At 37.3% G+C, this 13,483-nt stretch overlaps 1 protein-coding gene across 1 annotated transcript in view; it reads left to right on the top strand.

Moving 5' to 3' along the window:
* The first annotated feature begins 557 nt into the window (after positions 1–557).
* IL1RAPL1 (interleukin 1 receptor accessory protein like 1) overlaps positions 558–13,483 on the top strand; it is a 1,127,404-nt gene continuing 1,114,478 nt past the window's right edge. Inside the window, exon 1 of the mRNA XM_034754902.1 lies at positions 558–837. The gene's annotated coding sequence lies outside the window, so the exon portion shown is untranslated. The remainder of the gene's footprint in view (positions 838–13,483) is intronic.

Here is a 13,483-nt window from a genome sequence, read left to right as displayed (position 1 = left end):
TGCAGTTTCTCTCTCTCTCTCTCTCTCTCTCTCCCCCTCCCTCTCTCTTCCTTAGGATATTTTGGGTGGATTGTGGTTATTAATCAAGACCTCCTGCTATTTGTTGTTCACTTGTCATTTTCACTGAAGATTAGCATCATTCAGAGCAAACCGGCATCTGATTTCCCCCCCTTTTTTTTTTTTTTTTGAGATTTATTTATTTTTTATTTATTTTATTTTTTGCCCGGTGGGAGTGCTAGGACCCAGGAGACATCCTTTCAAACAGCAGGGGCTGTGTGCTTTCCACATAGCAGTACAGTACAAGGAAAACCCCATCGGATCCGTTATTGCAGGATACTTGTGAAATATACATAGGATTCTTTCTTTCTTATAGCTGCATCCTGGATCTGGAAATTTTGCATGTGCAGCAAGAGGCTTTGAAAGGCTACCACGCACAGAGATTTGCAATCAAGACTCCTTTTCTTGTCCTAGAGCTCTCAGACTTGTGTGGTTCTCAGTCTTCTCCTCTTCCTTTCCTCCCCCTTCTCTCCCTCCCCCGCCTTTTTTTTTTTTTTTTTTTAAATTAATTTCTGCTTTACACCTGGATCGTATCTTCCGCGAGCAAACTGGGCACTTTCAGAACTAACGGGGGCGAATCTTGCAGGGAATCTAAGTCTATATGGAATTATCAGCTTTGATGGTGAACTTGGCACTTGTGAATGGGCTTCTGGTTCGAATTATTAATTGCTAGCAAAAAAGAGGAGTAAAAACGTGGATTCACCGAATACGCATTGTGATGACCAGAAATTACCTTATTGACTGATAGCAAGATCAGAATATTTTGGAAGACTGTTGTGGGTAAGGTCATTTTATATATGCAAAGCCCATCGATGGCATGGCTAAACTTGGTGTCTTGTAATTGAAATGGGTACTTTCATGATTACTGCATTACACTGATGTGGGGATATCTAGCCATTATTGGCAGCTGAGTGAAATAACTGCAGTAGGTATTGTTGAGAGTGCATTTTGTGATAAATCAAAGCATCGGTCTCCCGTCTCCCCCAAACCTCTTGATATTGGAGAGTACCATGAATTCATTCTGGGCAAACAGTCTTTCTCTGGATGTAATATGTGTGGCTGGAAAGAATATATGGCAGTAAAAAGAGGACTAAGTAATGGTATCTATTTAACATAAAATCGGTTCCCATCCGTTCGCTAAAACAAATGTGTTCAACTCTGTGCAGCAGTCTGCTGCATTTCATAGCTGCAATGGAGGTAGAGAAACCTCATTTTTCAAGTTGTTAAACTTTAAGGTGACAATGCTTATTAATTATGCTACAGGGATATGGTTCTAACAGGTAAATGTCACTGGTGATTTTGGATTACAAACTATTGTTGTAAATTCTACAAGAAAATTGCAAACTGGAATATGGTGGTAAAAGCTGGACTGGCGAATATAAAAAATATCTGAAATGTCACTAGCCTAAAAACCGCTGGTCCGTCTGCTTTTATTAAATATCTTTTCACCCACTAACTTACCCACTGAAACCTCAGACCCACGTGCAAAGGAGTTGAAGATCTGCAACAGAGATCATATCTTCGGGATTGCCTACATATATATGCAGCTGGCAGGGGAATTATGTATACATTAGTTACTTCTATTTACTGTGGTGGGGGGAAAACAGCCCTTTAAATAAACCAAACAAGAAAGCGAATGAGACCAGTTTAAAAAAAAAAAAAAAAGAAAAAGAAATCCAAGCAATGCAAATTGTTAATTTTTCTCTGCAAAATCAAATTGATAGAGGGGATGGGGGAGGTTGAGAGAATCAATAGCGATGACGTTGTATAGTGCAATGCACTGCAATGCTAAAGTTATATAGTGTATGCGAAAATATATGCCCCCCATGTACGGCTGGTGGGTTCATGCATAATGGATGGCAGAAGATATGCAGATGTATCTGTAGGAAGACGGATGTATTTGTGCATAATCGATGATTATGTAACTTGGTTAGATCAGTGACATCAGTCGGCGACAGTGTAATAATGTAAGCATACAGTGTATCCATCACTTGTGTTAACTTTAGAATGCTCCTAGGAGCTTGGAATGAAGAGAGGGGGAGAGATGGGGGCGATCTCTTGTTCGGCTCCTGTTAAACGTTTGCCTTTTGTGGGATTAATTTAACATGAATCTTTTTCGCAGTGGAGTTTCCCTGGGACAGTGGCTCCACAAAAGCGTCAGGCTGCATAGTTGCCAACTCAGCCACACCCGTGAAGAGAGCCACATAAAATCCCTGCAATACTACACAATGGTCCCATTGAACAGACCAGCCTGAATCTTTCAACGAGGGTCACAGTGTAACCTGTGATTTAAATACATGTCAGCAGCTGAGTGGAAGGAGAGCTCAACAAACATTAAAATTGTGTTCCTCTCTCAAGATAAAACATAATCTGTGCCCTCCCCTCCCCTTACTGTTCAAGGTAGAACTGATGGTTGTTTCACTCTGGTATTTGCAGGTCTTGAAATGGATATTGTTGTCTGCTTATACGAAATGAGTGTCTTAGAGCTTTTTCTTCAGCAGTATGATATACTCTAGAGATGTGTGCAACACCAGAAAAAAAGTATCTTCAGATAAAATATCTGAATCTACCTGTTTAAATTTTAAAAAGAACACAGAACATGGTCCTTAAATGATTTAAATCTCATACAAATGGTAGTATATTAACAACTTTAAAATACATCTGAAAAGCAAGAGGGGGGAGGGCAGAGGTGTGACACAATTGTCCTTTCAGAAGGACGTAGAAAAAAAATTCCTTTATATTGAAATGGACCACCAAAAAAGTAATGTTGTATTGATATGTATTGTGGACTCAAATCACCATATCTATCTGTGCTCACAAAGAAAAGTTACTCTTCTAAGACTGATAAGATTGTAAAAGAACTATTGAAGCCCCATGCCTTTAAGCAGTTTTCATGGACATATTTTCTGAAAAATGCAAGCCTGATGAAATCTTAACTCAGCTGAAATGAATGATTTTATCACCTGCTTGCTCCTTTCCTACTTCACTGTAGATTCAGCCTAGCAAGAATTTACTAAACAACTTCTCAGTTAGGAAGAGGTGAGAGAGGAGGTTTTGCATTTCTTGATAAAGGTGATCTCCACAGTCCTACTCTGCTTGTGAGATGTAATACAGTAGCCAACTCATAGTAACTTTGCAAAGGAAAACATCATAGCACCAGACTAGAAAATCATTCCCTCCTCAGCTTTACTCCAAACAGCAGTATTTTAAAGTTGGCTTACCATTTGTTCATGACTATTTTTTATATTTCTTTAGGACAAGCCTGGGCAGACATAAATAAATTCTGCTAATGTAGTTTAGGGTTTGACATTCATAGAGTATCCTGAGTAACTGGGAAAAAAAGGATGTGAAGTAAACTCCTGTTTCCATCCTTCAGGGGTCAGAATAACACTATGGCATTTCCCGTGCACCAGTACATCTCTTCTAATTTTCAGAAATGTTCATGGCATTGTCTTCTTCCCCCACATACATCCCAAAACATACTCTCCCCATCTCTCTGTTTAATTATTTAGGGGGCTTCTTATATATAGTGCAGGTATGTATCTTAGAAACAACACTGTTTTCTGGAGAAAATGTTATAAATTCAGTGCTATCTGAGAGTACATAATTAATGACTAAGAGGGACTATACGCTATATGGAAATGATATAATCATGTATCATACAAATATTTGCAAATATTTTGCGTGTGGTATTAGTGAGTTATAAGAAATCAAGTTTAAGCTGAAGCTTGTTTTTTAACCTCCAATGGAATATTATGAGTTTTAAAGACTCCTAGTTGATAAAAAATGATCAGGGTTTCAGACCCAAGTGCTTTGTCCCTCCAATATGCACTAAATATGCCTGTTGTGAGGGGAAACTTTTCTTGTTTGGATAAAATTGTAAACTATTCACATACATGAAATGAAAAATTCCAGTAAACCATACCCAGGGCCCAATTCTATTCCCATTTAAATCAGTGGTGATTTTGTGACTCACTTCATGGTCACAATTGGAAGTCAGCTTTTAAAGAACATAGCAGTGCATAAGGAACAATCATACTACATCCCTTTAAATAAGAAAGTTCTGATTTTGTTTCTTGATAAGCAGCAGACTTGGTTTATAGCTAATAAGTAAATAGTAACATGTATAGGGTTGATCCTAATGCAAGATGTGTAATATTAATCAGCAATGTTTCTGTAACGTATATGAAGGATGCAGTATGACTATTAAATTAACCCCTCATACTGTAATTGACACAATTAACAGATAACTGATTAGGGTTTCAATTCCAATAGATTTTGGTCTGTTTTACAGTGAAGTGGTTTTTGAATACTTTTATGTTTCTCAACATATATGATATTTAGTGCTTGGCAATCCTCTCATTTTTATAGTGTAGACTACTTTATGGCAGTTGAAGCATCCAAGCACTGATTAATATGATTAAAAACTAGCAACTTATCTAGTGGTGCTCAAGCTATAAAGTGTAATTATAGTGGCACCATTTGTGCAGCTATAGATAAAGATGTGTCAGCTTTTCTATTATAAACCTCTATGCTGTTGCCATTCATTGTCAAGGGCCCACGAAATAAGGAGGATTTATACTATAGCCCATGCACAACTTTAGAGCATCATTATGGCCTGTCAGGTCAGCAATCAATATATATTTTTTAAAGTCCTTCCATGTACATCTCCAACAACATCAAAGCAGCATTATGGCCCATCAGTTCAAGGATATATTGGTTTTGTTTTAAAATGCAAATATGTATTAGGTGACATGTGCTGGAGGTGCAGCAGCACCTCCTGGTTTGAAGTGGTTTCTATCATATACAGGGTTTTACAGGGTATACAGGGTTTGTTCAATGGCTTTGCAGCAGCTATGTTATGTGATAGGCTACAATGGCTCTGAAGGGATAATTACAATTTGCCATGTCATTTTCATATGCTTTTATAAAGACTCTTTTCCCTTTCTTAAAAGAAAAATATTCATATGTACAAGTGACATTTCAGTAGTGACAGCTTAAAATGAGAACAAATTTTGTGTAAGGATTTTGTTTTATTTTCATGGAAGGTTTCTAAATTCTCATATTCCTGTACTGCAGTCGTGTAGACCACTATTCTCAGTGCAAAAAGAGCAAATATACCCATTTCAGTTGCCACAACTGTGTAACACAGGAGCAAAGAAATCAGAAGTTAATGGTTCATTTTCTCTCTCTCTTACCTAATTGTGCCTAGATATTATAGGTGATTTCAGATCACTTTGTGACATTATGCAGCACCCTGTAAATGCTGCAATAACTAGGTATGATGGGATGCAACAAGGACATAGGCCATATTGCTTTCTGTACAGAGACAATTCATGTCTCTGAGAGTTGCACACAATGATACTCTAATGGTCATAGTATCAAGTACAGTGATTCCCTAGCAAATTTAGAGGGGTGTGTGTGTCTATTTCTGGATTTTGTGATTTCAGAAAAGTTTGGACTTTCTCAATGTGTGTAGAATAAATTTCATGGGAAGCAGTAAGAGACACTGATTGGGTGAGTAGTGATGTTCAACAAGAGTTGTCCTTATTTTATTTTTTTTTCTTCTTTTATTCCCTTCACCAGAAATTAATAGAGGGGACTCTGGCATTAATAGGCCTTTTGGAAATACTGTATTTAAAGGAAGGAGAAGAAACAGAACAGGGAAAGAGGATGTTCTCAGGTTAGGGGTTGCATAGAAGATGTTGAGGAGGCAAGAATGCTCCTGTCTTTTGCTTCCCCCATTTGTATGTTGTATCCACCTGGTGTCTTTCCTTATATATATATATTTAGATAGTAATTTCCTTGGTGCAAAGACCATCTTTTCCTTTATATAGAAACTCGCACAATGGGACCCGATATCTCATTGGTGCCACCAGGCACTTCTGAATAAAAATAATAAATAAGAGTGGGAGAAAGTACATGGTTCCTACTTATTACCTTGAGTGAACAGCAACATTTATCCTGAAATAGCCCCAACTTTCAGAACTCTAGCAAAATCTGCTCTGGTCCTGATTGTTGCTTCCATACAAACTTCCCCAAACTACTGTACAAAAACCTGTCTTAATGACCTATATTAAAAATCTCATTGTAATATGTGCTTCAGTTGTCACTAAAAATGTCACTAAATTTAGCCCCACCAAATTTATAGCCATCGTAGGGTTGCTGGCCTTAAGAAAATCTGAAGTCATATTAACATGTGGTATTACAATACACATGAAAAGGCTTCTACTTTTGAGACTATATATGAGATAACCTACTACTGACTATCAATATTTCCTTCTCGAGTGCCTTAAGCAGTGCGTAGTTAAGCCCAACCTCCTCTTTCTCCTGCAACTACAAGAGTCCTTCAACAAGGTCCTCCAGTGCTGTGTGGCCACATTGCACTGCATCTCTGGAGGATTATGGCTGTAGAGTCAGTGGATCAAGCTTCAGAAGGATCGTTTCAGTAAGGGAGCATCTCCTGGCATAATAGATTCCTATGGATAGAGCTAGTATGGCTGGAGGAAAAGGTATATGACCTGGATGCCTCTGTGCTGCACTGGCCCCTGGCTGTGGTTTCAGTTCCTTGTGTCTGTTACTGGCCCTCAGGGACCATTCCTATGCACAGAAGATCAGGGATTAGAGCAATACAAAGCTGCACTTTATACCATCTTAGCATCGCCCACCATCTCAATTTGTGCTGCGTGCTCCTTGGCCATAGATGAGTATCTGGTCCCTATAGTCTAACAAATATTTGAGGTCTGATTTCCTGCAGAAAGGTTAAACATAAAGTTATTGATTCATGGCCTTCCTAGCTTTTTGTTTTGGTTTTGGATTTGTGTGTCTGTGTGTAATATTAATTGTGTGCAGGCTTATTTTATTGCATGCCTATTCAGTGGTTGGAATTAAAAGGCAAACAGACCTGATTCTCTATTCTGTTACACAAGTTTTATGACTGTGTAACATCACTGAATAATACTACATTGACTCCAATGTGAAATCAGTATAGAATCAGGCCCTGTGTGTGTGTGTGTGTGTGTGTGTGTGTGTGTGCGCGCGTGTTTACAGTTAATTGAGGTACCACAATTATTTCCTATTTTAATGAGGTTAAAAACTTACTATGTCACATATCATGATCAGGTAGCTGATTTAAAATGCTGACTTTTTATTAATATATCTTGTAATGGTCTGGAACAGGAAATGAACTGAGGTTCACTTGAAGATAAACTTATTTTGGTTAGTCCAGGCTGGAGAGGGACTTCTAAAGGACCTAATAAAAGTAGTCAGTTAGGCAACATAATAACATATGTCATTTTAGACCAGTGCAAGGTAAGAGTGCACATTGGAATGAACAATTTGAACTACTTCTACACACTGATGTTTTCTAAAATAAATTAACTGTAACATCTCATGGAAAAGACCTGGACACCATTATGGACAGCTCATTGAGAACACCCGCTTAGTGTGCAGTTGCAAACAAAAAAAAGCAAACAGTTTATATTGATTAGGCTGCATTAACAACAGGATGCCAAATAATACTGAAATTATTTATTATTCGGTGCTTGTATAAATTGATGACATGCACTATCCTGAATACTCTGTCCAGCATAGGTCATAGAAGGAGATAGCGGAAATATAGAAAAGGTCCAGAGAAGGGCAACAATAATAATTAGAGATGTGGAGAGACTTCCACATGAGAAAAGATGAAGAGCATTTAGTATACAGAAGAAATTATTAGGTGACATGGCAGTGGTACATGAAATATTGAAGGATATTGGGAAGATCAGCTGGATTCTTCTGTTTACCATTTCTCATTAAGACCCAATGAAACTAAATTGCAACAAATTTAAAACTGTTAAAAGGATATACTATTTTCCATAATTCATAACTAACCTTTGGCTCTCATTGACACAAGATATATTACTGAAATGAAAAGCTTAATAGGACTGAAAAAATGAATAGATATGTACATGAATAACAAGAATATCCTATGAAGTTACAATAGCTATGATAAAATGAATCCATAATGTTAACTATGAATACCCTAAGGACCTAAGTCAAATTCTAACTGCCTTTATGTTACCATATGACATTTATAGTTGATGGCCCTGTGCTCCTAAATCCCTCATGCACTTCTGAAAAAATCTGTTTTATATTTGTCCATTAATGGGTGCATCTTCTGAAGAAGCTGGTACTGGAGATAAGTTACCTGACTAGAAATACCAAAGGTGTGATCTGGAATGACAATTTCTATGACCCCTGTGAGTTATTGTCCCTCATTACAGATTCAATCTATAAATTTGGCACCCGAACTACTATTTAATCATGGTTTTACTGGTGCTGACTGGGCAACCTCATTTTGCTATTTAAGGACCTGGTCCACAGTCCATTTTAATCAATAGAAAGATGCCCACTGAGTTTTATACAGTTTTAATATTTAATTGCCTTGATTGTTAGTTTCTGTGGAAAAATAAAACTTAATGCTACTTAATTTTTAAAAAATATGTTAACATTGATTAGAAAGGGAAATATTATAAATGTTAATGGAAGTCAATAAACCTTTATCGTGATGTTGATGCTTATCCAGCTTGATCAATACCCATCATTTTAAGAGATGCACAGCTCTCCATTTCTGTTCCTCCATAATGGGAAGTGCTTTGGTTCCAGAAGAGGCCTTATACAGATAAAATCTTGAGAAATAATCTAATACTATGGTGACAAGCACAGTATAAAAATAGAGAGAAATCTAGAACATAAATTTAAAAACTGTGCTAGTTTATTCTGGAAAGTTCAACAGTTAATCAGGTTATAAATATGCTTTTTAATCTTTTATTTGATTAGCTTATCTTCCTTCCTCCTCCCTCTTTATAATGTATATTCTATTAAAGGACAATCAAATGGCTCAATGGACATACACTATACATCTATTGATGATTGTCCACTTACAATGGAACTTCCTTAAGTGATGTGGTTTTTTTCTCTCTGCGTGTGTGTGTGTGTGTGTGTGTGTGTGTGTTCATAAGGAATTCAAGTACTTAAGGACCAAGCCTTTTATACTTCAGATTACTAATGTAAGTGAGAGGTTTTTTTTTTATTATTATTTTTTTTTTAATTGAATATCCTAGAATCATTTGTCAAGGTCTAGAATGGGAGGGGGGAGTTTAGGTGAGGTAACAAAATAAAGATACCAATATGCTAATTGAAGTAATTCAAAATGAGAAAGCTGAAATGAAATTAAAAAGGACAAATTAAGAAACAAGGTTCAGTTGGGTTACTGTTTTAGCACATTGGAAATGCTAGCGCTGTTAGCACTTGGAGAAATCCACCCTCCAAGGAAGGACTGTTTTGTGATTTAAAACATTAGATTAGGATTTATGAGACTTGGGTTTAATTCTTATTACTGCCAAAGATTTCCTGTATCATAAGGAAGCTATTTAATTTCTCTGTGCCTCAGTTCCCAATCTGTAAAATGGAAAAGATGTGAATGCTACTTTTCTCCAGTCCTGTCTTGTCTACGTATGTTGTAAACTAATTAGTCAGTAGATGTCTCTTACTTTATATGTACAGTTGGGCAGAACTAAAAGTTTGTCAAAAAAAATGTTCAACAGAAAATTGGGTTTCTGGCCAAACAAAAGTTTCCATGGAAAGTGGCTGCTTTCCTCCAAAACATTTTTAATGTTTCCTTTGAAAACAGAAGTTTTTGTTTTCTGTTGAAAGTTTGTTTTTGAAATTTTCCACTGTACATTTTGATTTTTTTTTTAAATTTCCTAGACATTTTCAGTAGGGGAAAAAAAAAAGATATTCTCAGATAACCTGTAATGTCCTGTGTCCAGTAGAATATTATCCTGGTTTTAGATTGGGTTTTAGATGCTAGTGTAATACAAATAATATGGTGAACAGTGCTGGGTTTTTTGTTTGTTTGCTTTTAAATACTAATCCATAATCTTAATTTAAAGTGTCTTCAAATTCTGTCTGCTTACATCTGCATCAGTGAACCTTACTTTCTCTTTTTCCCCATGCATCATCAGAATCTCATCCTAGTTAATAGAATTTTTTTTTCAAAAAATAGATATCTTTCTATGTCTCTTTTTTCTGTTATAGATGTCCACATTCCATCCATATTTTTGCCTCAGTTCTCCATGGTTCTGGCAAGTTTCTGCACAGTAAAGCAGCATTTTGCACTCAAACTGCAGACGTGTACACATTGCCAAGCCACTTTGTGTGCAGAAACTGCTCAGTTGCAGTGCTGCCAAAAAAACACCTGAACGAGAGTCGTAAGGCTATTTGCGCAGAGGCTCCAGTGTTTTATTGCCAGGTTTCTGCACTGTAATTGGCCTCCGGAGTTGTCCCCATAATGCCTCAAGTGACTGCTCTACTCATTGATTTGAACTCCGCTGGCCTGAAGACACGCACCCCACCCCTTTCAAAGCACCGTTTCTGACAGCCGTTGTGTGCTGTGCTGATCTGCTCCGGGACACAAAGCAAACCATTAGTGTGGAATGCTCGTGCTGTTGAACACAGAGGCAGGGGTGTGTGTGGGGGAGAGAGAGATTGTTGTGCCAAGAGCCCAGGGAAGGAGGCAGGGCTGATGCCGGGGTTTCTCCCCCCGCCCTGCCTCAGGGCTGATTGCTTCCTGCTGCTGTCTGAACTTACAAGACAGCATGCTGACACACTCTCTCTCTCCCCCAAAATACACTGTGTATCTCCCCCCCTCCATACACACACACACACACACACACACACACACACACACACACACACTCCCTGTCACTCACACACCCCACTTCAATTGAAAAGCAGCTGGCAACTAAGTAGGATGCTCATGGAACAATGGGATTGGGAAACCTGCATCATGGGATGCTTTGCCTGACCCATGAGGCATTGCAAACCCTTCCCAAAGCATCCTGTGACCAATTTCATAGTGGGATAGCTACCACAACACACTGCTGTCGTTGTCATTGCAAGAACTGCTAATGTGGATGCACTCCAGCATCACAAGGAACATGTTGTGGACATGCAACCGCGATTTAATTCCAGCGTTTTAATAAAAGTGTCATAACTTGTGGCCTAAAAACTTGTCAGTGTAGACATACCCTAAGTCAGTCAGCGCGATGAAGCAAGGCAGGCTGGATACATACCAAATGGGTAAGGCCTAGGGAGCTCCCAGGCCTGGGGAGACCTATTCCCCTGAGGCTTTGAATTTCTGATGAGCAGTTCTCTATAGGTTTATTTAATACTGGACATTTTTGTCTGCTCCTAACGTATTAGTGGGTGTTGAGGAAGGGGTAATAACAGCAAGTGAAGCAAGGGTAAACTGATTTCATATAGAAATTCCTGATACAGTTCTGTTACATCAGGAATAAGCTTAGAGTAACTCACGTGAAGCTGTTTTATTCAGCTTTGCCAGATTGAGTCCAATTTAAATACTATTACATTAATTTTAATGAGTAAAGATCATAGACACATTGCTTATTTAATTAACATAGCAAAACGCATTGTCAGCAAGCAAGAAAGTCATAGTGCAGCCACTGTAATGCAATCAGAAGACTATATTTCATGGTGACCAAATTATTTTCTTGCTAAAAATCTGATATCTTCTTAAATATAGATGACAACACAGGAAAACTGTAAATAAGGCTTGCCAATCATCTCAAGCATCTGATTACAAAATAAATCCTTGGAGCTTTACTTATGTGTTTTACTGGGCTGTCTTCCGAACATTTTTGCTATGCGTCTACATATATAGAGAATGATCACTATTTTGTTTTTTGTGTTTTTTTTTCTTCTCCCAATTTTAATTTCTATTAGGTCATCCTGCATATCACACATATGTATAAGTGTGGAGTAAGTTCATTGTATTTCAGCTTCATTTTAATAGAGTAACTTCAGGTTCACCTGATATCAAAATTAGACTTAAATGCATAGAGTGAGACAATGCAAAGGTAAGGCTCCAACAGCAGCAGTAGTGGCAAATATGTTACACATCTATTACAACTTTCTTTTATACTTTTACTGTCATAACAAATGTATCCGGTTGAACATGTAACTAGAAAAACTGACAGTCAATAAAGCATCTATAACATGGGCAAGGTAATATTGCCTTAATTCTAACATCATAAACCTTAATTCTACATTCCTTGACTTTTCTGGTGTGATTTGCAATTGTGCAACTTTTCTATTGTACTAACAAAGATTTTTATATCTCATTCCCTTAATTTATCTTTAAAGAAAAAAATATTGCTCGGGTATATTATTAATATTCCTATTTAAATTGTGCCAAATAAGCTTTCAAGTTTGTGCTTTGCTATAGTGAATAGGGGAGGGTTGAGTTTCCAACCAGATTGTACCATTGTTTGAATAGAGACAGTTTTGCATCAGATTATCTTGTAGTGTCCTATCAGTTTCTCAAGAGTTACTGAGTGCATAACACTCTCTTACATTTTTGTTTTAAAATGAAGGCTTAGAATTTGCAGAATATTGTAGAATGAAGCAAAACTAGTAGGGACATCCTAAAATCATGGGCTCTTCAATTTTTCTCAAACTAATTATTACTAGTAGTTATTGATTTTGAAGTTTTTGTTTCAAAATTGAGGGGGAAAACAAATGAAAGAGATATGAAAGAGTGAAATATTTTATGAGGTGAGGTAAGTGTCTAGTTAGTTACATGGTTTTCTTTTAAATTATCCCCACCCTCTTTCATTATTCCCACCAAATGTGGTACCGAGAAGTGCCCTCTCCCCTATCTTAACCCGTTTTAAAAATGCCCCCCTTTCTAAATCTCCGCTTACCTTCCCCCCTGCCCAGCCCCAATGATACAACAAGATTAAACATACGACCAACCATCAAACAATACTCTCATTAGTTCCTGTGTCCAAAGATAGCTGGGATCCTATGCTAGGTTAAGGCATCATCACTGATTTCAATACAAAAGAATGTGTAAATCTATAACATCACAAAAATCTATTTGTTGAATGTGAGTAACCTATTCAGAGTATGCAGAAGAGGTTAATATAGAAAATACGGAACCATTGATTTCAGAATGAGTTACTTATATCCTGTGGCTGGAGATCTGGGCTTCTTTAATCATTAAATAATCTGTAGAATGCATAGCTCACTTTAGTTTCTATACTTTGGGTGCTGATGACGATGATGATAATTAATAATAGTGATGAATGAAGCTGACTTTGCTACTACTACTGCTATATCCAATCTTTGGGTGAATGGGGACCTCTGCATTCATGGCTGTCAACACAGCACTTGAATGATCACTAAAATTTTCTTTAAAATATAAACCCATAATGAAATGAACAGCCTTCATATGATTCCTTGTTTTATATGCTATCTTTTCATACAAATATATTACATATATCCAGAAATATGGATTTTATTTGACTCGGTGGACTTAGACATTGTCATCAGTGATCCCCTTTGACACACATTGCTT

Source organism: Trachemys scripta, chromosome 1 (genome assembly GCF_013100865.1).
Source record: "Trachemys scripta elegans isolate TJP31775 chromosome 1, CAS_Tse_1.0, whole genome shotgun sequence".
Taxonomy (NCBI): domain Eukaryota; kingdom Metazoa; phylum Chordata; order Testudines; family Emydidae; genus Trachemys; species Trachemys scripta.
This window is presented reverse-complemented; position numbering and strand designations above follow the sequence as displayed.